At 38.6% G+C, this 27,809-nt stretch overlaps 1 pseudogene; it reads right to left on the minus strand.

The window, feature by feature from the left end:
• Window positions 1–11,651: 11,651 nt before the first annotated feature.
• LOC113913872 lies at window positions 11,652–12,605 on the minus strand (annotated as a pseudogene).
• Window positions 12,606–27,809: the final 15,204 nt, after the last annotated feature.

A 27,809-nucleotide genomic window follows, 5' to 3' on the forward strand; every position in this document is an offset into this window, starting at 1 on the left:
TACCTCCTTCATGCTCATATTTTTTTTGAGTTAAATCACAATTTGTACCTATCCAACCAAATGTAGAAATTTGAAATGATCCTTACTCATTCTTATCTCTCCTCCCTTTTACTTGTCACCAGTTCTGGTTGATTGCCGTTTAACCCCTTTTGACCCGCTCATCCTTTTCACCCCCCCAGCGTCACTGCCTAGTGCACACTCCTAACTTCTATCACCTGGATTATTTCCTTAGATCTTTCTGGCTTTGCCATTAACCCCTTCCTAACCACTGTGCATTCTTGAGGCAGAGGACTATAAAATACATCTAAAATTCACGTCGTCATGTCACTTCTAAAATTAAAATCTGTTAGTCCGTTTAATCCATGGAATAAAATTACACATTCAAGACTAGCAAACAAGGCTTTCAAAGGCTATCTTTTGTATTACTTTGACTTATACTTAACAAATTTCCACATATATGTCTTGCTTGAACTATTCCAATGTTCTTGTAATTATATGAGTGCAGCAACTTATTTTACATATGCCTTTTGTGTATTCTTTCTTCCTCCTCTTTAAGTCTCTTAGAAGGACTCATTAGCTGTTCGACAACACTAATCATGTTAAGGGCACTTTATTTTGTGATCTTTTTTGTTCATCCACAATTTCTGTTTTATCTAATTATAGAAATCCTTTCAGTGCCTTAATGGTTTGTCTCAAGTAAAGTTCATAATTTCTTATTAAACTTCATAATTATAAACTAGCTGGTAGAGGTTTCACAGTACAGGGGATAAACATAAGCTTTGTAGGCAGACAACTATGCTTAAATTCTGTCCCCTTCATGTTCAACAAATGAAACCATGGTGGGATACTTAAACTCTCTGAGTATAGATTGCCTCACCTGATAGTAGAGCAAATATATAAATCTTACTGATTTATTATAAATATTAATTAAATGACATGTATAAAGTCCTGATATATAGGTTATTCTATAAATAATGCACAAATTTATACCCAGTTTTGTAATCCTACCATGAAAGATAAGTCCATTCTTGATACTTCCCGAAGGTAGGTCCAGTGACTGAGCAGGCAAGATGTTATTACCAACTGGCAGGTCCCAGAGGACACACAGACACCTTTGGACAAGGCTAAAGTTAGCATCCAGATTGGCTGGAGGCCCACAGAGCTAAGTCCACTGCCCCAGGGATAGCTGGTTAGGCAGAGAGGCAGAGCAGGAAGTGGCACCTGCACCTGACCAGGTGGTTCATGTCTGTCCAGTGTTGGTCATCACCTCTAAGCCTGTCTACCTTGATGGCTGTCATAGGAAGCTGCATGCTCAGTGAGCTAGGAAAGCTCATATTTCTCTGTAAGCTCAGATTTCTCATGCTCACGGGTCAAACTCAGAGCAATAAATTCTTCAGTGGACTCTGTGGTGAGACTTGTTCATTCCTCCATCTGCTGAGAGTGTTGGCTGCTAAAAGCTCTTTATTGAGTCATCTCCCTTGGACAAAGATAGTTGACTCACCCATGATTAGTGTTCCTTTCTGAGTGAAGCTCTCACCCAATGACGCATTAAGTACAAATACAAAGACTTGAACCTTTCTCTTTTGAAACAACATTGAAGGACCATCTCCGCTCAAGAGCACCCCCATGGAAGCAGCTCAGGCATTTGGGGTAACTAGATCATAGTTTAACTTCTTCCTCTTTTCCATCCTGCTTCCCTCACTCCCTGACAGGTGTCATTCCCAAGTATATTTCACAATAAGCTTCTTGCATGCAAATCTTTGCCTCAGTATCTGTTTCTAGAGGATCCAATCTAAGACAAATACCACCTCTTTCAAGTGAATTAAGCATTCTGCTTCTCTTCTGAGAAATTGCAATAGGCCCATGGATATCAACTCCAATACCATAACAAGTAGGGGATAGATACTGATTCTCAGACAGTCCATCCAAGCAAGTTCCCATTGAGATGGCTAAGACCTCCTCTATCATATCTCCCCATTACCAAAGAGACCCCTCCCTAAGCCACATCTCTGCTAAAGCAGCTACAGTCCACCCCAGTGGCCACATTCTCCTTTGGAATGATGTTCAATTGCACAGTCTTTTCATTTATCCAGGCAACAAGTATTTCATTCATAGTTGGTGAGAAGCCTCATTTATTCATTCATTCATTCATTCATTCATTCATTCATTCATTCAGTAGGCATTAAATATCCACCAAATCCTTATACTCTACTAGATGTTAAACAAAACAAGCAATATGATAAACAATCTTTGTCATCATGGCTCATGGGATGGTGATCATGTGAGCACAGACACCTAATAACGGTTATGGGTACTATAAATTAAAACTACAGGATGTCAAGCATGTAACAAGAGAAACTTCTCATTCTGGAGAATGCAGGAAAGCCCCCCTAATTCAAGTTAGTGACCGGAAGAATGGGTTAAGAGTGAAAGGAGCTGTGGGGGTAGGCTGAGGATACAAAAACCCTGAGGCAAGAGGGAAGGGAGCTTGGTATTGCCAATGACTTGAAAGAATCATGAAATTTGGGGATGTAGTACTCAGGAACTAAGCCTGGTGTATAAGCAGGAACCATAGGAGATGTTTTAGGTCATGTTAAAGGACAGTGGGAAGTGGAAATCATGAAGATTTTAAGCAGAAGACTGAGACATGAGCAGAATCTAATTATCAAATATGCTAGGAGTATGCGTAAGAGGTGAAGCACAGATGCCAGGAGATGTGTTGGAGACAAACACAGTGATCTCCAGAGAGGTTCAAGGATATGTCATGGGAATGGGTAAATGAGATAGGGATCTTGGGAGAAAGAAATCAAGAATATGAAAACACAGAGTGTTCAATGGGTTATTTGCATAAATCCTGAAGTCTTGTACCAGGATAATGGGGGGGGGGCAAAAAATAGAGAACACATCCACTTAGTCATCATTTAATGAAGAATAGCAACAAGGAGAGATACCAGTAACTGGGAGTAGTAGAGAATGATTTTCATGAATGATACGAACAGCAAAGCACCAGTCCATGCTTACTTGTTTGCTGGTCTGTTTTTCCAGGGGAAAAAAAACCCTGAAAATTGCTTTGGGGAACAACAACAGTGAACTCACTACCAAACCAGAGGTATGAGAAGTTGAGAAAATGAATGGTCCCCACTTAGTAGGAAGTATAACATTTTTGTCAGGGAAAAAAAATGGATATAATGAGAGTACCAGCTTCATATACATTTTGTAGACATTAAACGAGAGTCTATGTGCAAAGGTTTTTTTTCTCAAGGGCTCAAGGTACCATGGAGTAAGAGCTGAACAACAGGAGATGCTCATATCATCAAGATTTTACACTAGGGGCACCTGGGTGGCTCAGTCAGTTAAGCATCTGCCTTTGGCTCAAGTCATGATCCCAGGGTCCTAGGATCAAACCCTGGAATCTGCTTCTCCCCCTGCTTGTGCTCTCTCTCTCTCTCTCTCTCTCTCTCAAATAAATAAATAAATAAAACATTTTTTACATTAGTACAGCATATTCAGACTAAGATTGCTTAAAACAAGTTTAACTAAAGCACATAAAGAACTCTACACCCATTGATAGTAAATGTCACTCATCCTCCCACTAAGGAATCTTCCTCTGCAATCCTATAGCTACTGTGCATCTCCAGTAGCCCTTTCCTCCACTCCAAGCTATGGAGCAGAGATAGGAGAAGAGGGTGGTCTCCACTTTTTGCCTTTTCTTTGAAGAGCTATCTTCTTGGGGGTGTTTTTGTTGTTGTCATTTTTTATTGTGGTAAAATATATTTAACATAATATTTATCATTTTAACCATTTTTAAGTATAATTCAGTGGCATTAGGTACATTCACAATGTTGTGCAGCCATCACCAATATCTATTTCCAGAATTTTCCCAAATCCCAAATAGAAGCTCTGTGCCTATTAAACAATAATTCCCATCCCTCTCTCTCTCCTCTAAGCCCTAGCAATCTCTGTGCTACTTATGTCTCTTATGAATTTGCCTATTCTAGGTACTTCATATAAGAAGAATCATAGACTATTTGTCATTTTGTGTCCAGCTTATTTCACTTAGCATAATGTTTAAGGTTCGTCCATGCATAGCATGTGTCAGAATTTCATTTCTTTTAAGGCTGAATACTAATATGTGTACACTACATTTTTGTTAATCCATTCATTACCTGATGGACACATGGGTTGTCTTCACCTTTTAGCTACTGTGAATAATGCTGCTGTGCTATCTTCTTACTAATAATATCAAAGATTAATATTTAACAAAGGAAACATGGGATCATTGAGCATGGCATAGAGCAGAAGCCACTTAAGAGAAAGACTGAAGTAGACTCCCATTAGGGATCGTAAGTTTAGCCCTAACCCTACATCTACCCTCTTGACAACATAGGCTCATAATCTTCTAAACCATTGTCATTCATAGCAATTCTTTAACCTAATCCAACCATGTCCCTTTCTTGTCCCTTACCTCCCATGGAGAATTAGTCTCAGTGACTTGGAACCAACATCCACCACAGCACTATCACATTCTATCATAGTTTCTATATTTTCAAGTTCATTTCATCATCACACTGAAAGCCTGGAAAATACTCAGGATGAGGAAGAAAATAATGAAGAAAAGAAGAGTAAATGAAGAGAAAGAGAAAGACAAATCCCATTTTTCTGCTTCTTCTATGTTTATACACAGCAGTGAGATTGCCTTATAAGAGTACTCACATTCTCCAGTGCATCTGCACAGTGTCCAAAATATCACCAGTTCAATTTTTTTTAAATGAAATTACAGGACAGAACTGGGGGGGAGGAGCAAGATGGCAAAGGAGTAGGAGACCTGGATTTCTTCTGGTCCCAGGAATTCAGCTGGATAGGGATCAAACCATTCTGAACACCTATGAACTCAACAGGAGATCGAAGAAAAGAATAGCAAGAACTCTCTGAACAGAAAAGCAACCGCTTTCTGGAAGACAAAATGACAAGAAGAAAAAATCACCTCAACAAACAGAACAAGAGGCAGTACTGACTGCCAGGGACCTAATCAATATGGACATTAGTAAGATATTGGAACTAGAGTTCGGAATGATGATGTTAAAGATACTAGCTGGGCTTGAAAAAAGCATGGAAGTTATTAGAGAAACCCTTTCTGGAGAAATAAAAGAACTAAAATCTAAACAAGTCGAAATCAAAAAGGCTATTAATGAGGTGCAATCAAAAATGGAGGCTGAAACTGCTAGGATAAATGAGGCAGAAGAGAGAATTAGAGATATAGAAGAACAAATGATGGAAAGTAAAGAAGCTGAGAAAAAAGGACATAAACAACTACTGGATCACGAGGGGAGAATTCGAGAGATAAGTGATACCATAAAGTGAAACAACATTAGAATAATTAGGATCCCAAAAGAAGAAGAGAGAGAGAGGGGGGCAGAAGGTATATTGGAGCAAATTACAGCAGAGAACTTCCCTAATTTGGGGAAGGAAATAGGTATCAAAATCCAGGAGGCACAGAGAATCCCCCTCAAAATCCATAAAAATAGGTCAACACACCAACATCTAATAGTAGAACTTACAAGTCTCAGAGATGAAGAGAAAATACTGAAAGCAGCTCAGGACAAGAGGTCTGTAACCTACAATAGTAGAAACATTAGATTGGCAACACACCTATCCACAGATACCTGGCAGAACAGAAAGCACTGGCATGATATCTTCAGAGCACTAAACGAGAAAAATCTGCAGCCAAGAATACTATATCCAGCTAGGCTGTCACTGAAAATAGAAGGAGAGAGAAAAAGCTTCCAGGACAAACAAAAACTAAAGGAATTTGCAAACATGAAACCAGCCCTACAAGAAATATTGAAGGGGTCCTCTAAGCAAAGAGAGAGCCTAAAAGCAAAATACCAGAAAGGAACACAGACAATATACAGTACCAGTCACCTACAGGCAATACAATGGCACTAAATTCATATCTTTCAAGTTACCCTGAATGTAAATGGGCTACATGCCCCAATCAAAAGACACAGGCTATCAGATTGGATAAAAACAAGACCCATCGATAGGCTGTCTGCAAGAGACTCATTTTAGACCCAAAGACACCCCCAGATTGAAGGTGAGGGGGCAGAAAATCATTTACCATGCTAATGGACACCAAAAGAAAGTTGGGATGGAAATCCTTATATCAGACAAATTAGATTTTAAACCAAAGACTATAATAAGAGATGAGGAAGGACACTATATCCTACTTAAAGTGTCTATCCAACAAGAAGATCTAACCATTGTAAATATCTATGCCCCGAACATGGGAGCAGCCAATTATATAAGCCAGTTAATAATAAAAGCAAAGAATCACATCAACGACAATACAATAATAGTAGGGAACTTTAACAGCATCCTCACTGAGATGGACAGATCATCTAAGCAAAAGATCAACAAGGAAATAAAGATTTTAAATGACACACTAGACCAAATGGACTTCACAGATATATTCAGAACATTCTATCCCAAAGCAACAGAATACACATTCTTCTCTAGTGCCCATGGAACATTCTCCAGAATTGATCACATCCTAGGTCACAAGTCAGGTCTCAATCAGTACCAAAAGATTAGGATCATTCCCTGCATATTTTCAGACCACAATGCTCTGAAACTAGAACTCAATCACAAGAGGAAAGTCGGAAAGAACTCAAATACATGAAGGCTAAAGAGCATCCTACTAAAGAATGAATGGGTCAACCAAGAACTTAAAGAAAAATTAAACAATTCATGGCAACAAATGAAAATGAAAACACAACTATTCAAAATCTTTGGGATACAGCAAAGGCAGCCCTCAGAGGAAAGTATATAGCGATACAAGCCTTTCTCAAGAAACAAGAAAGGTCACAAATACACAACCTAATCCTACACCTAAAGGAGCTGGAGAGAGAACAGCAAATAAACCTTAAACCCAGCAGGAGAAGAGAAATCATAAAGATCAGAGCAGAAATCAATGAACTAGAAACCAAAAGAACAGTAGAACAGATCAACGAAACTAGGAGCTGGTTCTTTGAAAGAATTAACAAGATTGATAAACCCCTGGTCAGACTTATCAAAAAGAAAAGAGAAAGGACCAAAAAAAAAAAAAAAATCATGAATGAAAGAGGAGAGATCCCAACCAACACCAAAGAAATATAAACAATTATAAGAGCATATTATGAGCAACTTTATGCCAGCAAATTAGACAATCTGGAAGAAATAGATACATTCCTAGAGATGTATCAACTACCAAAATTGAACCAAGAAGAAATAGAAAACCTGAACAGACCTATAACCACTAAGGAAATTGAAGCAGTCATCAAAAATCTCCCAACAAACAAGAGCCCAGGGCCAGATGGCTTCCCAGGGGAATTCTACCAAACATTTAAAGAAGAATTAATACCTATTCTCCTGAAACTGTTCCAAAAAATAGAAATGGAAGAAAAACTTCCAAACTCCTTTTATGAGGCCACTGTTACCTTGATCCCCAAGCCAGACAAAGACCCCATCAAAAAGGAGAATTACAGATCAACATCCCTGATGCACATGGATGCAAAAATTCTCACCAAAATATTAGCCAATAGGATCCAACAATACATTAAAAGGATTAATAACCACGACCAAGTGGGATTTATCCCTGGGCTACAAGGTTGGTTCAACATCCGCAAATCATTCAATGTGATACAATACATTAACAAAAGAGAGAACAAGAACCACATGATCCTCTCAATAGATGCAGAAAAAGCATTTGACAAAGTACAGCATCCTTTCTTGATCAGAGTATAGGGATAGAGGCTGCATACTTCAATATCATAAAAGCCATATATGAAAAACCCACAGTGAATATCATCTCATTGGGGAAAAACTGAGAGCTTTCCCCCTAAGGTCAGGAACACGGCAGGGATGTCCACGATCACCACTGCTATACTACATAGTACTAGAAGTGCTAGCCACAGCAATCAGACAACAAAAAGAAATCAAAGGCATCCAAATCGGCAAAGAAGAAGTCAAACTCTCACTCTTTGCAGATGATATGATACTGTATGTGGAAAACCCAAAAGACTCCACCCCAAAACTGCTAGAACTCATACAGGAATTCAGTCAAGTGGCAGGATATAAAGGCAATGCACAGATATCAGTGGCATTCCTATACATCAACAACAAGACAGAAGAGAGAGAAATTAAGGAGTCGATCCCATTTACAATTGCACCCACAACCATAAGATACCTAGGAATAAATTGAACAAAAGAGTCAAAGAATCTTCACTCAGAAAACTATAAAATACTCATGAAAGAAATTGAGGAAGACACAAAGAAATGGAAAAACGTTCATGCCCATGGATTGGAAGAATAAATATTGTGAAGATGTCGATGCTACCTAGAGCAATCTACACATTCAATGCAATCCCCATCAAAATACCATCCACTTTTTTCAAAGAAATGGAATAAATCATCCTAAAATTTGTATGGAACCAGAAAAGACCCCAAATAGCCAGAGGGATGTTGAAAAAGAAAAGCAAAGCTGGCGGTGTCACAATTCTGGACTTCAAGCTGTATTACAAAGCTGCCATCATCAAGACAGTATGGTACTGGCACAAAAACAGACACATAGATCAATGGAACAGAATAGAGAGCCCAGAAATGGACCCTCAACTCTATGGTCAACTCATCTTTGACAAAGCAGGAAAGAATGTCCAATGGAAAAGAGACAGTCTCTTCAACAAATGGTGTTGCGAAAATTGGACAGCCACGTGCAGAAGAATGAAACTGGACCATTTCCTTACACCACACACAAAAATAGACTCCAAATGGTTGAAAGACCTCAATGTGAGACAGGAGTCCATCAAAATCCTAACAGAGAACAAAAGCAGCAACCTCTTGGACCTCAGCCACAGCAACTTCTTCCTAGAAACATCGCCAAGGGCAAGGGAAGCAAGGGCAAAAATGAACTATTGGGACCTCATCAAGATAAAAAGCTTTTGCACAGCAAAGAAACAGTCAACAAAACCAAAAGACAGTTGACAGAATGGGAGAAGATATTTGCAAATGACATATCAGATAAAGGGCTAGTATCCAAAATCTATAAACAACTTCTTAAACTCAACACCCAAAGAACAAATGATCCAATCAAGAAATGGGCAGAAGACATGAACAGACATTTTTCCAAGGAAGACATCCAAAAGGCCAACAGACATATGAAAAAGTGCTCAACATCGCTCGGCATCAGGGAAATCCAAATTAAAACCACAATGATATATCACCTCACACCAATCAGAATGGCTAAAATTAACAAGTCAGGAAATGACAAATGTTGGTGGGGATGCAGAGAAAGGGGAACCCTCCTACACTGTTGGTGGGAATGCAAGCTGGTGCAACCACTCTGGAAAACAGTATGGAGGTTCCTCAAACAGTTGAAAAAAGAGCTACCATACAATCCAGCAATTGCACTACTGGGTATTTACCCCAAAGATACAAATGTAGGGACCCGAAGGGGTATGTGCACCCTGATGTTTATAGCAGCAATGTCCACAATAGCCCAAGTGTGGAAAGAGCCAAGATGTCCATCAACAGATGAATGGATAAAGAAGAGGTGGTATATATATACAATGGAATATTATGCAGCTATCAAAGGGAATGAAATCTTGCCATTTGCAACGATGTGGATGGAACTGGAGGGTATTATGCTGAGTGAAATAAGTCAATCAGAGAAAATCATGTATCATATGACCTCACTGATATGAGGAATTCTTAATCTTAGGAAACAAACTGAGGGTTGCTGGAGTGGTGGGGGGTGGGGAGGGATGGGGTGGCTAGGTGACAGACATTGGGGAGGCTTTGTGCTATGGTGAGCACTGTGAATTGTGCAAGACTGTTGAATCACAGACCTATACCTCTGAAACAAGTAATACATTCTATGTTAAAAAAAAAAAAGCAGCAGCAGCAAGCAAGAGGGGAAGAATGAAGAGGGGGATATCGGAATGGGAGACGAACCAAGAGAGACTATGGACTCTGAGAAACAAACTGAGGGTTCTAGAGGGGAGGGGGTGGGGGGATGGGTTAGCCTGGTGATGGGTATTAAAGAGGGCATGCTGTGCATGGAGCACTGGGTGTTATGCGCAAACAATGAATCATGGAACACTACATCAAAAACTAATGATGTAATGTATGGTGATTAACATAACATAATAATTTAAAAAAATGAATTACATTTGAAAGTTGAGGTATGGTTCATCACAATGATAGCAGCAAAGACAGTAGTGTTAATAGTGATTATTACTGCAATGTTAGTTCTGTGACAACTTATTTCATTTCTTCAATAAAAAGTTATTGAGTGCCTTTATCACAATTTGAGATTTATGTATTCATTTAATCCAAACTACGCATAAGTCAATGTGACTGATGAGGAAATATGCTAGCAATGATACAGTCCATTAAAATTAAAAAAAAATGTATTTATTAAGTAAACATTTATTGAGTGCCTATCATGTGCCAGGTACTATGCTAAGGATACAATGCAATTTATCATTTCGTAGAGATGGGGGACAGAGATCATTCAACCAATCATATATATATATATATATATATATATATATATATATATATACAGTTTTTAAAGATTTATTTATTTATTTTAGAGAAAGAGAGCATGAGTAGGAATAGCTTGGATAAAGACAGGGAGGTGCATTCCCATTAGGAAGATCCCAAACTACCCATGTGTGGAGGAAGCATGGACTTGAGGAACTAGAGAAGGATACTTATGTATATGAGGAATACAAAGCACTCAGTCAACACTACATACATTGCAAGGATATGTAAATACTTAAGAACATATAAGAAACACATTAAAAAGGGAGTGCCAATAGTAGGAACTGGAAGAGAATGGCCAAAAGAATTACAAATGAAGACAAAATAAACAATATTTAGAACAATAATTATTGTGTGCAATAAACTTTAACTCAAGGCTCTGCACTTGAGACTAAAAGTGAAGAAATGAAAGAAAAATTATCATTACTCTCAGAGGTTAAAAATACATAATAGAGTCAGAGAAGGTCATCCATCTCAAAAACAGGATGAAAGCATGTAGACTAAAGCACTGCTAGAATCAGATGGAACATGAGTATTTTAAAGAATTTCTCTCATGAACCTGAAACTCTAAAGAACTTCCATAGTTTGCCACCCTTATTTCTATGATGCCAAAGTTTTACTGATAGAGAAGGCCTATCAGCTCCCACAGACTGCCTATGTGTCAGTGTCATGATGGTGGGAAGTGGCCCATGTTCTCATATGTACAAATAGGCACCCAATTCATCTTTACCTGATCTTCTAAGTCACTTGTTCCAGGTCCACAGATGTCCTCATTGTTTCTTAATTCCCTGATGCATTTATCTGGTCAACACAAGTAAATCATAAACTCTTAGAAGAAAGATGTATTCAAAAAATTACTTGCTTGAAATACCCCAGCACTTCTGTTTTCCATCCCAATACCTAAACACTATATAGACCTCAGAAGAGATTTCCCAACTTCCAAACACGCAAGAAAACTTCATTTGATTTCTCTTGGCTGTCCCTACCAGGTAAAGGACCTGGGCTGTGGCGTTCCCACCCCACAGGGGAGGACCACCTTTGCCCTGAGATCCAGCTGATGAGAACTATACTCAGGTGGGATCAATCTGCTTGGACCTTAACACTTTAAACAGCTGCTCCCAGATCTGCTTGGTCTTGACTCCATAGACAATGGGGTCTAGTGCCGGGGGAAAGAGCAAGTAGAGATTGGCAAGGATGACCTTAGCAGCAGAGGCTGTGGGTAGGCCAAAGCGCTGCATGACCACAGAAAGAAAGCCTGGTCCATAGAAGAAGAGGATGACACAGACATGAGCCACACATGTGCTGTCTGCTTTAGCATGTGCCTCAGGTGAAGAAAAATGAATCACAGTCCTCACAATCTGTCCCTAGGAATAAACAATAAAGCCTACATTGCCCACACCAAGAAAGATTGCTACAGCAAAGGCATAGAGGTTATCCACAGTGGTGGCCCCACAGGCCAACTTTACTGCCGCCATATGCTCACAGTAGGTATAGGCAATTATGTGAGAGCCACAGTAAGGCAGCCAATGGGCCAAGCTTGGAAAGGAGATGGTCAACCCCACACCTCGCAGCACCACCAGGCCTCCAGTCTTGGCAACAACAACCGGGGTAAGAATGGTTGCATAATGTAGTGGGTTACAGATGGCCACAAAATGGTCCATGGCCGTGATCACCAGCACTCCTGACTCCATAGCAGAGAATGCATGGATGAAGAACATCTGGGAAAGACAGGAGTGGGAGCTGATAGCTGTAGCACCAAACCAGAAGATGGCCAGCATCTTAGGCAGAGTGGAGAGGGAGAGAACCAGGTCAACAAAGGAGAGCATGGCAAGAAAGAAAAACATGGGCTGGTAAAGCCTGCGCTCGGTCCAGATAAGAAAAAGCAGAACACAATTTCCAGTCACTGCCAGGAAGAACATGAAGCAAAAGGGAAGTGAGATCCAAATGTGGGCAGCAGTCAGTCCTGGTATACCAGCCAAGAAGAAAGTATGTGGGAAGTTATGAGAATTATTGGAAAGAATCATGGTGATCATCTCACTTAGAAGAGTGAAGGGTTACTGCAAAGAAAGGAGGCAGTTTAAATTCAGTGCATGTGGAGATTGGGAGCTCCAGATATATGGTCCCACTAACAACACTGTCACCATCACTCTTCCCCCATAGGTCGCCATAAACAGTCAAAAATAATTTTCAGTTTAGTTAATATTTCTGCAAGATCTTCAAACACAGAAGAGGCAAGTCAGGTTGGTCCCATGGGAAATGCACTGGGCAAGAAGTTCAGAAACCAGTTTGCAGAATTGAATATGCTAATAAATCTATGACCTGGAGCAATATGACATAACCAGATTTAAGTGGATGCCCAGAAACTAATGTTAAATAAAAATCCTTCCCATCATGCTCACATTCCCAAGTTCTAAATTCTGGACTGGATTTAATCAGCACTGACCTCACATGGTCCTTTAGTCTTATATCACTAACCTTTAACTGAAACTGCCAAAAACCCTAACATCTGGAAACTTCCTTAGTTTGGAGATGTCACACTCCTCCAAACTTCACTTGACTGCCAAGTTACAGAATAAACGGTCCCTGATGATGCCAAAATTGATTAGGTTCTTCCTGCAATTATTCTCCAATCATTTCACAAATGTGTATCTTGTTTCTCTCCCCAGTATCTCAATCCTGTATCTCCCTCTCCTTCAAGGTAGTGGTGTACAGAGAGAGGTAGACACAAAGTTCAGATTTGTGGTGATCTGTAAAAAACATATTCATCCAATGGATGGCTATTATGTAGCCAGGAAGAGGTTACTAACCCAAAGGCACATAGTCAAAAATACCATATTATCTCCAGTATTGTTTCCCTCTTCCTTCCTAACCCCTCAGCACCCCCAGGGAACACTGCTGTGTCCGTTGCTGGTGGGGGAGGAGGGGTTGAATGGTGTCAAGAAATATGGCTCTGACCACCTGAGCATCTGCTTCACATTATCCTCAAAGCTGCCCATCCTTAAGCCTCAGCCAGCCTTGTGGAACATGACAGTATCTTCAGAACAGTTTAAGAAATAATTACCTCTAATGCCTCTCAGGACCCAGCAAATGTCCCTCATTATAACCTTGTGCCTCAAGGAAAAGTATGACCCAGTAAGCTCAGCTCCTTTACTTCCATCAGGGAAGAAGATTAAGGGAGGTAGGGGGTCCTAGATCCAGAAGAATCTAGGACACAAATTGAGGTGTCTCCATAAATGTTTCCCTATGACTCACTCTGTGGGTTTCAAAGAGGAACAGACTTAAAAATAGCTTGCTATTGAACCAGGACTAGAAAGATGTTTGCCTGCTTGGGAGTAAGTAATTCTCACACACCTGGTCCTTCCCTTGCCTGTGTCCATATAACACAAAAGGTCCAAATAGACTTTTGATGATCTACACATCATCGACATTGGTGGTATTTCCAATTTTTCCCAGTGATATCAAGATCATGCATTTCCACCCCAGACAGTCTATCAGATTATCCAGATCTGGGAAGGTTGGTGAAAGTTAATTTGTGGATGAAGCCTGTGTGTATCTCTCTTCCTTGGGCCTACCCTTGGCCACTACTCACCAAAGAGCTGCACTGTTTAACCTACAAAAGGATGAGAAGAAGTTAAGCCACCAGTCAAGTTCCAAGAACAGGGTATTTAATGGGCTCCTTTTCAGGCATTGCCTATAGGGATCCAAAATGAAGCTCCCACCACCCAGACACCAATTCGTACTTCTGCCTCTTCTTCAGACAAAGGTTTAACAAGGTCTCTTCTTCTTACTGGGACCCCAGGGAACAGCCCCAGCAGAGAATATTTTGAATAGCATACTCCAGAGAGGCCTTGCATCCAGAAACAAGGTAAAGCTAACTGCCATAGGGAGTGGGGACTACCTGATTTGATGACCCAAGCATGATCTGATCTAGAGTGAGTGAGGAAGAAGGCAGGGATGGGGAGGGCCAGCACCAGGACCAACATACAACATTACCTAAATGCCCCCCCCCATGATATAGGTGGAACCATGAGAGGAAGAATGGATTAATAAGTAGAAGACTTTATGAGAAAGGATAACCTGCCCAGGGAATAAGAGTGAAGATAATGTCAAATACCTGAACTCAAAATGGTAGGCCAAGTCTTGTAGGTACTACCATCCATATATTATCTCACCTTAAGTGAGATTACCTACAACTCTGTCCCTTCTTAACCAATCTCTCTACATTTGATTCTCATCTCAGCCATCAAAATCACTCCTGAAAATGGTGCCAGGTTAATCTATGGGAGGATATTCAAGATTATGAAGGATCTGGATTGAGAGGGATTTGATGGATTAAGAAGGATTCAAAAAAATTGAGTGTGTACAGCTTACACAAGAGAACACTTGTGGTGACATGCAAGATTTTTCATGGATTCTTCAAGTCCAGGAAGAAAGTCCCTGTGGGGGAAAAATTATTTGTTTTATAAAGCCAAAGAAAAAAAACAGAACAAACCCATGCAAATTTATAGTTCAGGACTCAGTAAGACCTGTGTCTTCAGAATGATGGTCCCTTATCAGAAAGACAAAGGGCAACACATATGGGAAGGGAACAGCACAAGGTTTATTGGTAAGGGTCAGTACCCAAATCAGGTCATCCATTTCTGAGAGCCATGCTCTAAGGGGACCAAACCAGTTCCAGAGGGAAGAAGAAGACATAGCAGGTGTCATTTCAGGTAGAGCCAAGATTAGGAATCCTAATATGAAACACTCAGTTTCCTAACACAGAAGTCAAGTTGGGTAACAGTGAGCTTAAAGCAGAAGATGCTATGATGTCTCTGAAACTGCAAAGAGGTATTATGAGGCAGAAAATACTGGCCCAGAGCCCCAGTGGAGGAGGAAGTAGTAGGCAGAACAAGTAGCAAGAGCAACACAAAGTCCAGTCTAAGAGGCACTGGTAACAGACACAGTAACTCAGGCCCAGAAAATAAAGAAAAGTCTCAGAACTAGAACTCTAGATTAGTGTGACTATGGACTGCTTGACTGAAACCCTGAACCTTTGCCTAAAGTCAGAAATTGTGTAAAATATCAAGAGAATGGAATTCACTAAAGCTCCAAAAATAGTCAAGAGGACTGGGATCAAAAATTTGTATCAAAAAAAAGTATATTTCCTGAGTTCCCCTTAAGTTTGTGGAAAGAAATTCAGAGATTTTAAACATGGTCAAGTGGAAGATACACATCAAACTAAGGCGAAGCACCACCAAAGTCAAAGCAAAGGAATACACAAGGATTTGTGGCCACACCATGGAGAGATGGGAACACCTTGGAGAGCATCTAACTATACCTGTGGGGATCAGGGAAGGCTTCACAAATAAGGCAACATTAAAGAGGAAAGTTGAAGGGTGGAATAGAATATTCCAGAATGACTCACTAGACCTAAAGGGACTCCAAACTCATAAAGTATGGAATTTTGGATAAACAGCTAAGAGATCAATATTGAGGGAACAGTGCAGAGGGATGAGGTTTGAGAGGAAGGTTGGATCCAGACTGTGGCAAGTCTTGAGTGCTCTAACCCACAGCCCTACATGTTAATAAGAGGGCAGTGGCACAGAATGATTCATGCTTAAATAGATTTCTTTCACAGCGTTCTGGGCATAAGAAGATGATGTGATATTAGAGTGGGTAAGAATTGATGAAAATCTGGAAGAAAGCAGTGGCAATGGGGTAAAATGGAGGAAATTGGATCAAGTCTTTACTGGCAAATTCTATCAAACTTTTAAGAAAGAAACAATGACAATCCTTACAATAGAAATAGCAATGCAAACTTTTAGAAAACAAGGGAAGAGGGACCACTTCCCAACCCATTTTATGACAAAATCATATAGACAGTGCAAGATAGGAAAATCCAACGCAAAATCCCTCATGAACACAGATATAAAAATCCTTAACAAATGATTAGCAAATGTGATCCAACAACATATAAAAAGAATATTATATCATGAATAGGTTGGGCTTTCCCAAGAATGCAAGATAAATTGTAATTCAAAATAAATTCTCATCACATTAACAAAATAATGAAAAGCATACATACCATCTATTGGAGACAAAAGTAAAATCATTAGACAAAAACCAACATTCTTTTGTGATAATAATAGAAAAAATGCTCAGCATACTGGAAATAATAGGAAACTTCCCAAACATGATAAAAAGTATCAGTGTAAACCTTTAACATCAAACATAATAGTAAAAAGTTGAGGGCTTTCTCCTTAAAATCAGGATTATCAAGGTTACCCACTCTTACCACTTCTCTTCACCCTTGTACTAGAGGCCCTAACCCTTGAAATAATACCAAAAACTAAAATCTTATGGATTGGAAAGTCATAAAATGGTTATCACTTGCAGACAATATGACTATGTAGGAAAGTCTAAGATCTGTACTAATAGGTAAATTTAGCAGGGTCACAAGATACAAAGTCAATACAAAATTGATTTTCTGCATTTCCACTAACTAGCTAGGAAAAAACTGTAAAATTAAATTCATAAAGTTATAATGTATGAAGGTATCAAAATATATCAAACACTCAGGGATAAATTTGATAAAATACTTCTGAGTCCCTGAAACACTACTGAGAGAAACAAGAGAAGATTTAACTTAATGGAAAGAAATGCTATATTCATGTATTTGCATCCTTGATAACTGCTCTGGCTCTGGGAAGGGTGGGCAGAACATACATTCCAAAAATGGGGTGGGGTAAGGAGCCTCTGATTACCTGGGTCAAGCTTCCAGGTCAACCAGAAGTCATGTCCTCTCAATGACCTCCAACAATCTTAGACCTAATGTAGAAGCTAAAACTATAAATTTTCCAGAAAAAATAAATAGGGTAAAATCTTTGCAACTTTATGTTAGGCAAAGATCGTTTCAATAGGACACAAAAAGCTATAAAATTAAAAGTGATAAATTTGAGTTTGCCAAAATTTAAAAATCTGCTACTTGGAAGACACTATTAAGAAATGAAAAGGCAGGGCGCCTGGGAGGTGCAGTCAGTTGGGTGGCTGACTCTTGGTTTTGGCTCAGGGTCATGAGATCGAGCAGCTCAGCGTCTGCTTCAGATTCTCTCTCCCGCTCCCTCTGCCCCTCCCACTTGTACACGTGCTCTCTCTCTCTCTCCCTCTCTTAAGTAAACAAATACTAAAAAAAGAAAGAAAGAAATGAAAAGGCAAGCCGCAGACTGAAAGTATTTGCATTGCATATATCTGAAAAGGACTTGAATCCAGATTATACAAAGAACTTTTACAAAGCAGTAAGGCAAACAACCCAATTAAAAACAGTAAAAATATTTGAACAGATACTTCTCAAAGGAAGATTTATAAATGGCCAACAAACCAAAAGCGTGTAAAAAGGTGTTCAATGTCATTAGTCATCAAAGAAATGCTAATTAAAACCATAATGACCTACAATGATAGACATAATAGAATGGCTAAAATTAAAAATAAGTGCTAAAGAGCATGGAGAACGACTGGGACTCTCACTTATTGCAGTTGAGAATGGAGAGTGCTACAACCGCTTGGAAAACAATTTGGCAAATGTGTTTTAATAAAATTAAATGTATACTTACCACAGAACCCAGCAACTCTATGCCTAAATATTTACCGAAAAGAAATGAAAGTTTTTCATTGAAAAATAATCTATTTTATTGATCATTTCCTTCAAGTAGCCAAACAACAACAGATTTTAGATAAGGTTCAGAATTGTCAATTTGATCCATGTAGATTTAGGTCTTCAGAAATTGCCTCCAGACTGGACCAACAGTCTGACAAGTAAAAAATATGTCAGTGGGGATGCCTGGGTGGCTCATTTGGTTAAGCGTCTGCCTTTGGCTCAGATCATGATCCCAGGGTCCTGGGATTGAGTCCTGCACCGGGCTCCTTCCTCATTAGGGAGCCTGCTTCTCCCTCTGCCTGCTGCTCTCCCTGCTTGTGTTCTCTCTCTCTCTCTCTCTCTCTCTCTGACAAATAAATAAAATCTTTAAAAAAATAAAAAAGTACATCATCAACACCTGTGTCTGAGAAAGGGACATAAATCATATATAGGAGTTTGCTAAGTAGGTGAGGCTCATGTCTTCCAAAAGTAATAAAAATGGCACCAGTCTGAAGTCTGAACATTTGACTGAAGGACTGTAGTAAGTAGATTTGGAATGGTTACTCCCAGTAAAGTTCAGGTGATGTTTTTCTTTGATAAACTTTGATGTGAATCCAGTCACCAAGCAGCAAATGGTAGCTTCAGATATCAGTAGGGCTTTTTGAAACTGTGAATAAAATGCCTTGCAACAATCTCATTAGATAGTATCAGATTCATGAATATTTTGCTCACGGGCAGACACTGGGGTCTCATAAATCTGCCCATTACTATTTCATAAGAAAAAGTCCCTGTTTTCTATTGCCTATAGCTCTTGTGCTAATGAAGGCATGGATCAAGACACATGGCCATCAAATCTTAGCCAGTTTATTGTCAAATTTTCATTATACCTACTGAGTCTGAGTGATATGGATAAGGAGCTACCCTTTAATCTGTATGGATTAGAAGTTTTCTTTATAATCTGACCTGGAGAATGTGAGCCCCATCGCTCAATATCATAAATCTTGGAACAGAATATATTCCCATAGTACTCATATAAAAGGTAAAAGAATAAGATCTTTTACAAAAAGTCACTATCAGTCATAGTACCTTATTTTTAAAATTTCTTCAAGACATTATTAAACTCCCCTTCTCTGCTATGTGCTCTTAGCTTTTCTAATGGCCTGATCCTTCCTCTTTTAGAATTTGTGTCATGTTCTTCTTAATCTTCACCATCCACCTGAATTTGTTTTTCTAAATAACCTTAACACTTACATATGTACAAGTTTTAGTATCTGATTTCCAGCTTCATGAACAATTTTGGCCCTTCAAGGAACAAATGCATAAGGCCAACCTTCGATAAGAGAAAGAAAGTGAAAAAAATTAATATATAAATGCACCTCTAACAAAGTTGTAAATAATAGTTTTGGGTTGATGTCCATTGGCAAAACCTCAGTAGTGGATATCACCCAAGAAAATAATGTAGACTACGAAGAGATCGCTTGAGGAAAGAACACGGGGAAATACAAGCATTAAACATAGGACACAAAAAGAAAATTCGGGACACTGAAAATATGTGGTACTGAAGTTGAATTAATAAGAGTTGATTAATGTAGCTGGATTTGATACTGATATTTTTACTATTTATTAATATACATAATGGAGTACAGAGAGTATGGTATTTTAGCAGCAGAGAGAAAAAAGATTCAATATAACATTTGTTGAACATCTATTATCAGCTAGCTACCCTGAGAGATATGAGGAATAAAATAATGGATAAAATAGGCACAGGCCCTGCTCTCACAGAGTAAAGTAATGGAGAGAAGAGACACACAATGGCAACTGTAATGCTATCCAAAGATTGATAAAAGGGGAAGTTTTGGGCATTATGGTAGTACACAGGAATGGGATCTTAAAAAGACTTGGAAAATCAGGGAAGACTTCTTAGAAGTGATACTTAGGTGAGAAGCCAAAGACTAGAAGTTACCCATGTGAACATAAAAAAATATTCATAAAGAAAGAAAAACATCTCTGAATGCTAAAGGTGAGAGTTTAAGCAATGTATTTGAGAAACCAGGTTCAAGAAAGAGAAATACTAAAAATTTCCCATTTGATTGAAGAGTGTGAAGTGAGGTAGGTACACAGACGGACTGCACAGATCCCTCTTCAATGAAGGACTTTCTGTCAGCTAGTAGGAGAGCAGACATCCTCCGGCTATTACTCTCAGGGACTTCTTGGCTATAGAAAGCCCAAGGTCACACACACCCCTAAGAAGCTTCCATGCGGTGACACTGTGAGATGGGGATATGACAGCTGGGACACTTTGGTCTTCTGTGGATTAAACTGTGGTGGGCACTGTTCCCTCCCCTGTGTTAGTTAGCTGAAGCTTTGTCATGCATGCATTGCAGTTTGATTTAACAGATACATTCAGAACATTCCATCTTAAAACAGCAGAATACACATTCTTCTCAAGTGTTCATGGAACATTCTCCAAAATAAATCACATGTTACACAAAACAAACCTCTACAAATTCAAGAAGAACGAAATCCTACCATGCATATTTTCTGACCATAATGCTATGAAACTAGAAGTCAACCACAAGAAAAAATCTAGAAAGTCCACAAATACATGGAGGTTAAATAACATGCTACTAAACAATGAATGGGTCAACCAGGAAATTAAAGAAGAAATTAAAAGGTACATGGAAACAAATGAAAATGAAAACACAATGATCCAAAACCTCTGGGATGCAGCAAAAGTGCTTCTAAGAGGGAAGTTTATAGCAATACATGCCTACTTCAAGAAACAAGAAAAATCTCCAACAACCTAACCTTTCACCAAGAGGAACTAGAAAAATAACAAACAAAACCTAAAACCAGCTAAAGGAAGGAAATAATAAGGGATAGAAGAGAAATAAATGATACAGAGGGGTTCCTGGGTGGCTCAGTCAGTTGAGCAGCCGGCTCCTGGTTTCAGCTCAGGTCATGATCTCAGGCTCCTGGGATCAACCCTGCACTGGGCTCTGTGCTCCGTGGGGAGTCGGCTTCAGGATTCTCTCTCTCTCTCTCTCTCTCTCCCCGTCTCTCGTTGTCACTCTGCCCCTCCCACTGCTTGCTCTGTCTCTCCCTTGCTCTCTCTAAAGTAAATAAATCTTTTTTTTAAAAAAAGAAATAATATAGAAACTAAAATAAATAAATAATAGAACAGATCAATGAAACCAGGAAATAATTCTTTGAAAAAAAAATCAATACAATTGATAAACTTCTAGCCAGACTTACCAAGGAAAAAAAAAAGGAAAGGAGTAAAATATATAAAATCACAATGAGAAAGAAGAAATAACCAACACCACAGAAATACAAACAATTATAAAAGAATATTATGAAAACTCAGCAAATTTTCTATTTGCCAGCAAATTGGACAACCTAGAAGAAATGGAGAAATTTCTAGAAACATATGGACTACCAAAACTGAAACAGGAAGAAACAGAAAATTTGAACAGACTGATAACCAGTAAAGAAATTGAGTCAGTAATCAAAAAACTCCCCACAAACAAAAGTCCAGGTCCAGATGGCTTCACAGGTGAATTCTACAAAACATTTAAAGAAGAGTTAATACCTATTCTTCTCAAACTATTCCAAAAAAATTGAAAAGGAAGGAAAGCTTCCAAATTCATTCTATGAGGCCAGTATTACCCTGATACCAAAACCAGATAAAGACTCCACTGAAAAAGAGAACTATATAGGTCAATATCCCTGACGAACATAGATGCAAAAAATCCTCAAGAAAATACTAGCAAACCAAATTCAACAATGCATTAAAAAAAAATCATTGACCACAATCAAGTGATTTATTCCTAAGTTGCAAGTGTGGTTCAATTCTCACAAATCAATCAATGTAATATATCACATCAATAAGATAAAGGGTAAGAACTATTTGATCATTTCACTAGATGCAGAAAAAGCATTTGACAAAGTCCAACATCCATTCATGATAAAAACCCTCAACAAAGGAGGTTTAGAGGGAACGTACCTAAATATAATAAAGGCCATCTATGAGAAACCCATAGCTAACATCATCCTTAATGGGAAAAAATTGAGAGCTTTTTCCCCTAAAGTCAGGAACAAAACAAGGATGTCCACTCTCACCACTTTTATCCAACATAGTACTAGAAAGTCCAAGCTAGAGCAATCAGACAACATAAAGAAATAAAAAGCATCCAAATTGGTAAGGAAGTAGTAAAACTTTCACTATTTGCAGATAACATGATACCATATACAGAAAACCTGAAAGAACAGCAACAACAACAACAACAAAAATGAAAGACACAACCAAAAAACTGCTAGAGCTGATAAATGAATTCTGTAAACTCGTAGGATACAAAATCAATGTACAGAAATCTGTTGCATTTCTATACACCAATAATGAAGCAGCAGAAAGAGAAATTAAGAAAACAATACCATTTACAATTGCACCCAAAATAATAAGACATCTAGGAATAAATCTAACCAAAGAGGTGGAAGACCTATACTTTGAAAACTATAAAACATTGATGAAAGAAATTGAAAAGGACACAAAGAAATGGAAAGACATTCTATTATCATGGATTGGAAGAACAAATATTGTTGAAATGTCTGTATTACCCAAAGTAGTCTATACACTTAATGTAATCTCTATCAAAATACCAACAGCATTTTTTACAGAAAAAGAATAAACAATCCCAAAATTTGTATGAAACCACAAGACCCCAAACACCCAAAGCAACCTTGAAAAAGAAAAACAAAGCTGGAGGGATCACAATTCTAGACCTCCAAGTTCTATTACAAAGCCATAGTGATCAAGACAGTATGGTACTAACACAAAAATAGACACATAGGTCAATAGAGCAGAATGGAAAATCCATAAACAAACTCAAAATTATATGGTCAATTAATCTGCAACAAAGCAGAAAGAATATCCAATGGGAAAAAGACAGTCTCTTCACCAAATGGTGTTGGGAAAACTGGACAGCAAGACGCACAAGAATGAAACTGGACCACTTTCTAATACCAAACACAAAAATACATTCAAAATGGATTTGCAAATGACATCTTCAATAAAGGATTAGTATTGGGGCGCCTGGTGGCTCAGTCATTAAGCATCTGCCTTCGGCTCAGGTCATGATCTTGGGGTCCTGGGATCAAGCCCCGCATCAGGCTCCCTGCTCCACAGGGAGCCTGCTTCTCCCTCTCCCACTCCCACTGCTTGTGTTCCCTCTCTTGCTGTGTCTCTCTCTGTCAAATAAATAAATAAAATAAAATAAAAATAAAATAATGAAACAACAAATGTTGGAGAGGTTGTGGAGAAAAGGGAACCCTCTTACACTGTTGATGGGAATGCAAGTTGGTACAGCCACTTTGGAAAACAGTGTGGAGCTGCCTCAAAAAATTAAAAAAAGAGCTACCCTATGACCCAGCAATTGCACTCCTGGGTATTCACCCCAAAGACACAGATGTAGTGAAAAGAAGGGCCATATGCACCCCAATGTTCATAGCAGCAACGTCCGCAATAGCCAAACCGTGGAAAGAGCTAAGATGCCCTTCAACAGATGAATGGATAAAGAAGATGTGGTCCATATATACAGTGGAATATTACTCAGCCATCAGAAAGGATGAATACCCAACTTTTGCATCAACATGGATGGGACTGGAGGAGATTATGCTAAGTGAGATAAGTCAAGCAGAGAAAGTCAATTATCATATGGTTTCACTTATTTGTGGAACATAAGGAATAACATGGAGGACATGAGGAGAAGGAAGGGAAAAATGAAGCGGGGGGAGACGAACCATGAGAGACTATGGACTTTGAGAAACAAACTGAGGGTTTTAGAGGGGAGGGCGGTGAGGGGATGGGTTAGCCTGGTGATGGGTATTAAGGAGGGCACATACTGCGTGGAGCATGGGGTGTTATACACAAACAATGAATCATGGAACACTACATCAAAAACTAATGATGTATGGTGACTAACATAACATAATAAAATTAAATTAAATTAAAAAATAAAATAAATAAAATAAAGGGTTAGTATCCAAATTACATAAAGAACTTATAAAAGTCAACATCCAAAAAACAATTAATCCAATTTAAAAAATGGGCAGAACACATGAACAGACATTTTTCCAAAGAAGACATAAAGACGACCAACAGACACATGAAAAATGCTCATCACTCATCATCAGGGAAATACAAATTAAAACTACAATGAGATATCACATCTCATCTGTCAGAATGGCTAATATCAACAATACAAGAAACAGCAAGTGTTGGTGAGGATGTGGAGAAAAAGGAACTAGTGCACTGTTGGTGGGAATGCAAACTGGTGCAGCCACTCTGGGAAACAGTATGGAGGTTCCTCAAACAGTTGAAAATAGAGCTACCTTATGATCCAGCAATCACACTACTGGCTCTTTACCCAAAGAATACAAGAACTAATTCAAGGGGATACATGCAACGCTATGTTTATGGCAGCATTATTTACAATAGTCAAGATACAGAAGCAACCCAAGCATCCTTCAATTGATGAATGGATAAAGAGGATGTGATATATATATATATTCTTTTTTATGGTTGAGTAATATATAAGGGAATATTACTCAGCCATAAAAAAGAATGAAATCTTGCCATTTGCAACAACATGGATGGAGCTAGAGTATTATGCTAAGCAAAATAAGTCAGAGAAAGACAAATACCATATAATTTCCCTCATATGTGAATTTAAGAAACAAAAGGGAAGAAATAAGAGAGAGAGAGAAATCAAGAAACAGACTTTTAATTATAGAGAACAAATGGATGATAACCAGAAGGGATGTGGGTGGGCGGATGGGTTAAATAGGTGATGGGGATTAAGGAGTGCAGTTGTCATGATGAGTGTCGAGTGATATATGGAAGTGCTGAATTACTATATTGTATACCTGAAATTAACTGTATGTTAACTACCTAGAATTAAAATAAAATTTAAAAAAAGAAAAAGTAAATGGCTAACCTAAAAATTTTAAAAAGACAGAGGGACCACATAATAGTGCTTTCCATGGGACTGGGGGCTGAGTATTTCTATTCCCTGAGCCAGGCTTCACATACGTCTAAGATCACTGGGGGCCATTTGGGGCTATGGCAAAAAGACACCATGCCTTGGTTCACACAAGAAAAAAGATTACAGAGAGCCTCATGGAGGACCTAGGGAGTAGCCAAAAAGGTCTAGGGCAACTCTGGGCTCCAATCTGTGCAACTGCTCAGGGCCCAGGGGAGAGGAGAAATTGTACTCCCAGCAACAAAGGCATAAAAGACAGGTGGAGCCAAGAGAATAGAAGCAGCTATAGAAGGCAGGTCCACTTGGAAAGGATCTCTACAGGACCTCCTAGCAGGGAGTAACCAGGGGTCAAGGGGAAGGAAGGGGAGGGGAGGGCACCATTTTCCGGTTCTATGTTTCTAGCTCTGGGTTCTGGTTGCCCTGCCTCTCTTTCTCCCCATCCTTGGCTTCCTTCTTTTGATACTTCTGACTTTGGCCCTCTTATTCCTCAAGAGCCTCCCTAAAGAGACAAAAGCCTGAGGTCTGGAAAACAAGTGAGAAAAATGAGACTGAGCAATTCTCTGGACAGTAGAAACCCCTGCATAAAAAGAGCAACCAAAGGCTGCATCTCGGAGCCCAACACTGGGGAGGCATGCTGTCAAAGCTGAAAGAATGGTGCCAACAGGAGATCCTCCCATTTAAGTTATGGATCCAAGACCCTGAAAAGAGATAGTGATTGAATTTACCCATTTCTGATTTTTTTAAAAATCAAGAACTAGAAATAGACATCAAATCATCAAAACTAATAGAGACCATTCATTAGAAAATATTAGCCAGTGGCACACCAAAGGGAAAGTTCTAGAGATATTCTACTTCAAGTCCAGACCTAGACACAGATGTTGACTATCACTGTTCCCTTATATTGTTTAGAAGTGTATAAACATTTTAATATGATGCAAAATAAAAACTTACAATAGTCAAACTTATCTAACTGTAGGAAATATATTCTTCTACCAAAAACAATGTGAAACAGAAAATTTACTAAAACACTATTAGCTTTGGAAAGCAATAGTGTAAAAGAGCTATATTTTGGAAAGAGTCTTAAAAAACAATAGTCATCAGGAGTTTTCTTAGGTAACAGTAGCCAATCAGGAAATACAAAGAGGGGCGCCCGAGTGGCTCAGTCAGTTAAGTGGCTGCCTTCGGCTCAGGTCATGATCCCAGGGTCCTGGGATCGAGCCCCACATTGGGCTCCCTGCTTGGCGGGAAGCCTGCTTCTCCCTCTGCCTGCCACTTCCCCTGCTTGTGCTCTCTCTCTCTGTCAAATAAATAAATAAAATATTTTCTAAAAAAAAGGAAATACAATGAGGGACAAAAGTAATAACAGTAGAAAAAAATTCCAAAAATATCTATGACAAAAAGGAAAAACATATAGATTTCTGAATGGAAAGAATCAATGGATAAAGACATCAATTCTTCCATAATTAATTTGTATTTTAATATATAATATTCCAAAAAATAGCATTTAAATTAACTAATTTAAAACATTTTTTGAAGTTATTACTAAGAATCTCCCCTATTGTGTGGTAAATACATGAATCAATTGGTAGTGACACTAAGAACAGAAAAGATTGTCCTGGGAGGCAGTGATCTTTGAATATAGGTTGTGATTTAATATGTGACCAAAAAAGGGCATTCAGAATAATGGGAAAAAAGAAGTCTCATTTATTGAATGATGCTGAAACAATTGTTTGACTATTAGTGGGGAGAAATTAGATACTTTTTCACTCCATGTGAAATTTCAAATTCTTTCTATTTATTTATTTATTTATTTATTTATTTATTTATTTATTTATTTATTTATTTTAGAGAGAGAGAGACAATGGGCTGGGGAGGGAGAGGCAGAAAGAGAAGGAGAGAGAAACTCTCTCAATATCACAACCCTGAGAGCAGACCTGAGCCAAAACTAAGAGTCAGACACTCAACCAACTATGCCATCCAATCACCCCTGAAATGTCAATTTTTTTTTAATTAAGTTAAAATAGGGGCACCTGGGTGTCTCAGTCATTAAGCGTCTGCCTTTGGCTCAGGTCATGATCTCAGGGTCCTGGGATCGAGCCCCGCATTGGGCTCCCTGCTCAGCAAGAAACCTGCTTCTCCCTCTCCCACTCCCCCTGCTTGTGTTCCCTCTCTCACTGTGTCTCTCTCTGTCAAATAAATAAATAAAATCTTTTTTAAAAAATTAAATTAAATTTTCATAAAGAATATGCTATTAAATATTTATTAAAATACTGATTTTGCAGCATTAAAAGTTTAAAAGTCACAAAATAATATAAAAACTACAATTGTTATGACTATATAAAAGTTTGTGTATGCATGTGTGTAAATCATTTTTTAGAAAAGATAGAATTTAATGGAAAATGAATTGAAGGAAGTATTTCCAGAAAATTCAACAGAGGTAATACCCTTAAGATATAATGAAATAAAAAAAGATATAGTGAAATCCATACAAATTAATAAGGTTGTACTGTTAGACTCCACACTGAGCATTTGAAAAACATTATTTCATTTAATACTATGAGATAAGTTGCACA

This window comes from Zalophus californianus, chromosome 11 (assembly GCF_009762305.2).
Source record: "Zalophus californianus isolate mZalCal1 chromosome 11, mZalCal1.pri.v2, whole genome shotgun sequence".
NCBI lineage: Eukaryota > Metazoa > Chordata > Mammalia > Carnivora > Otariidae > Zalophus > Zalophus californianus.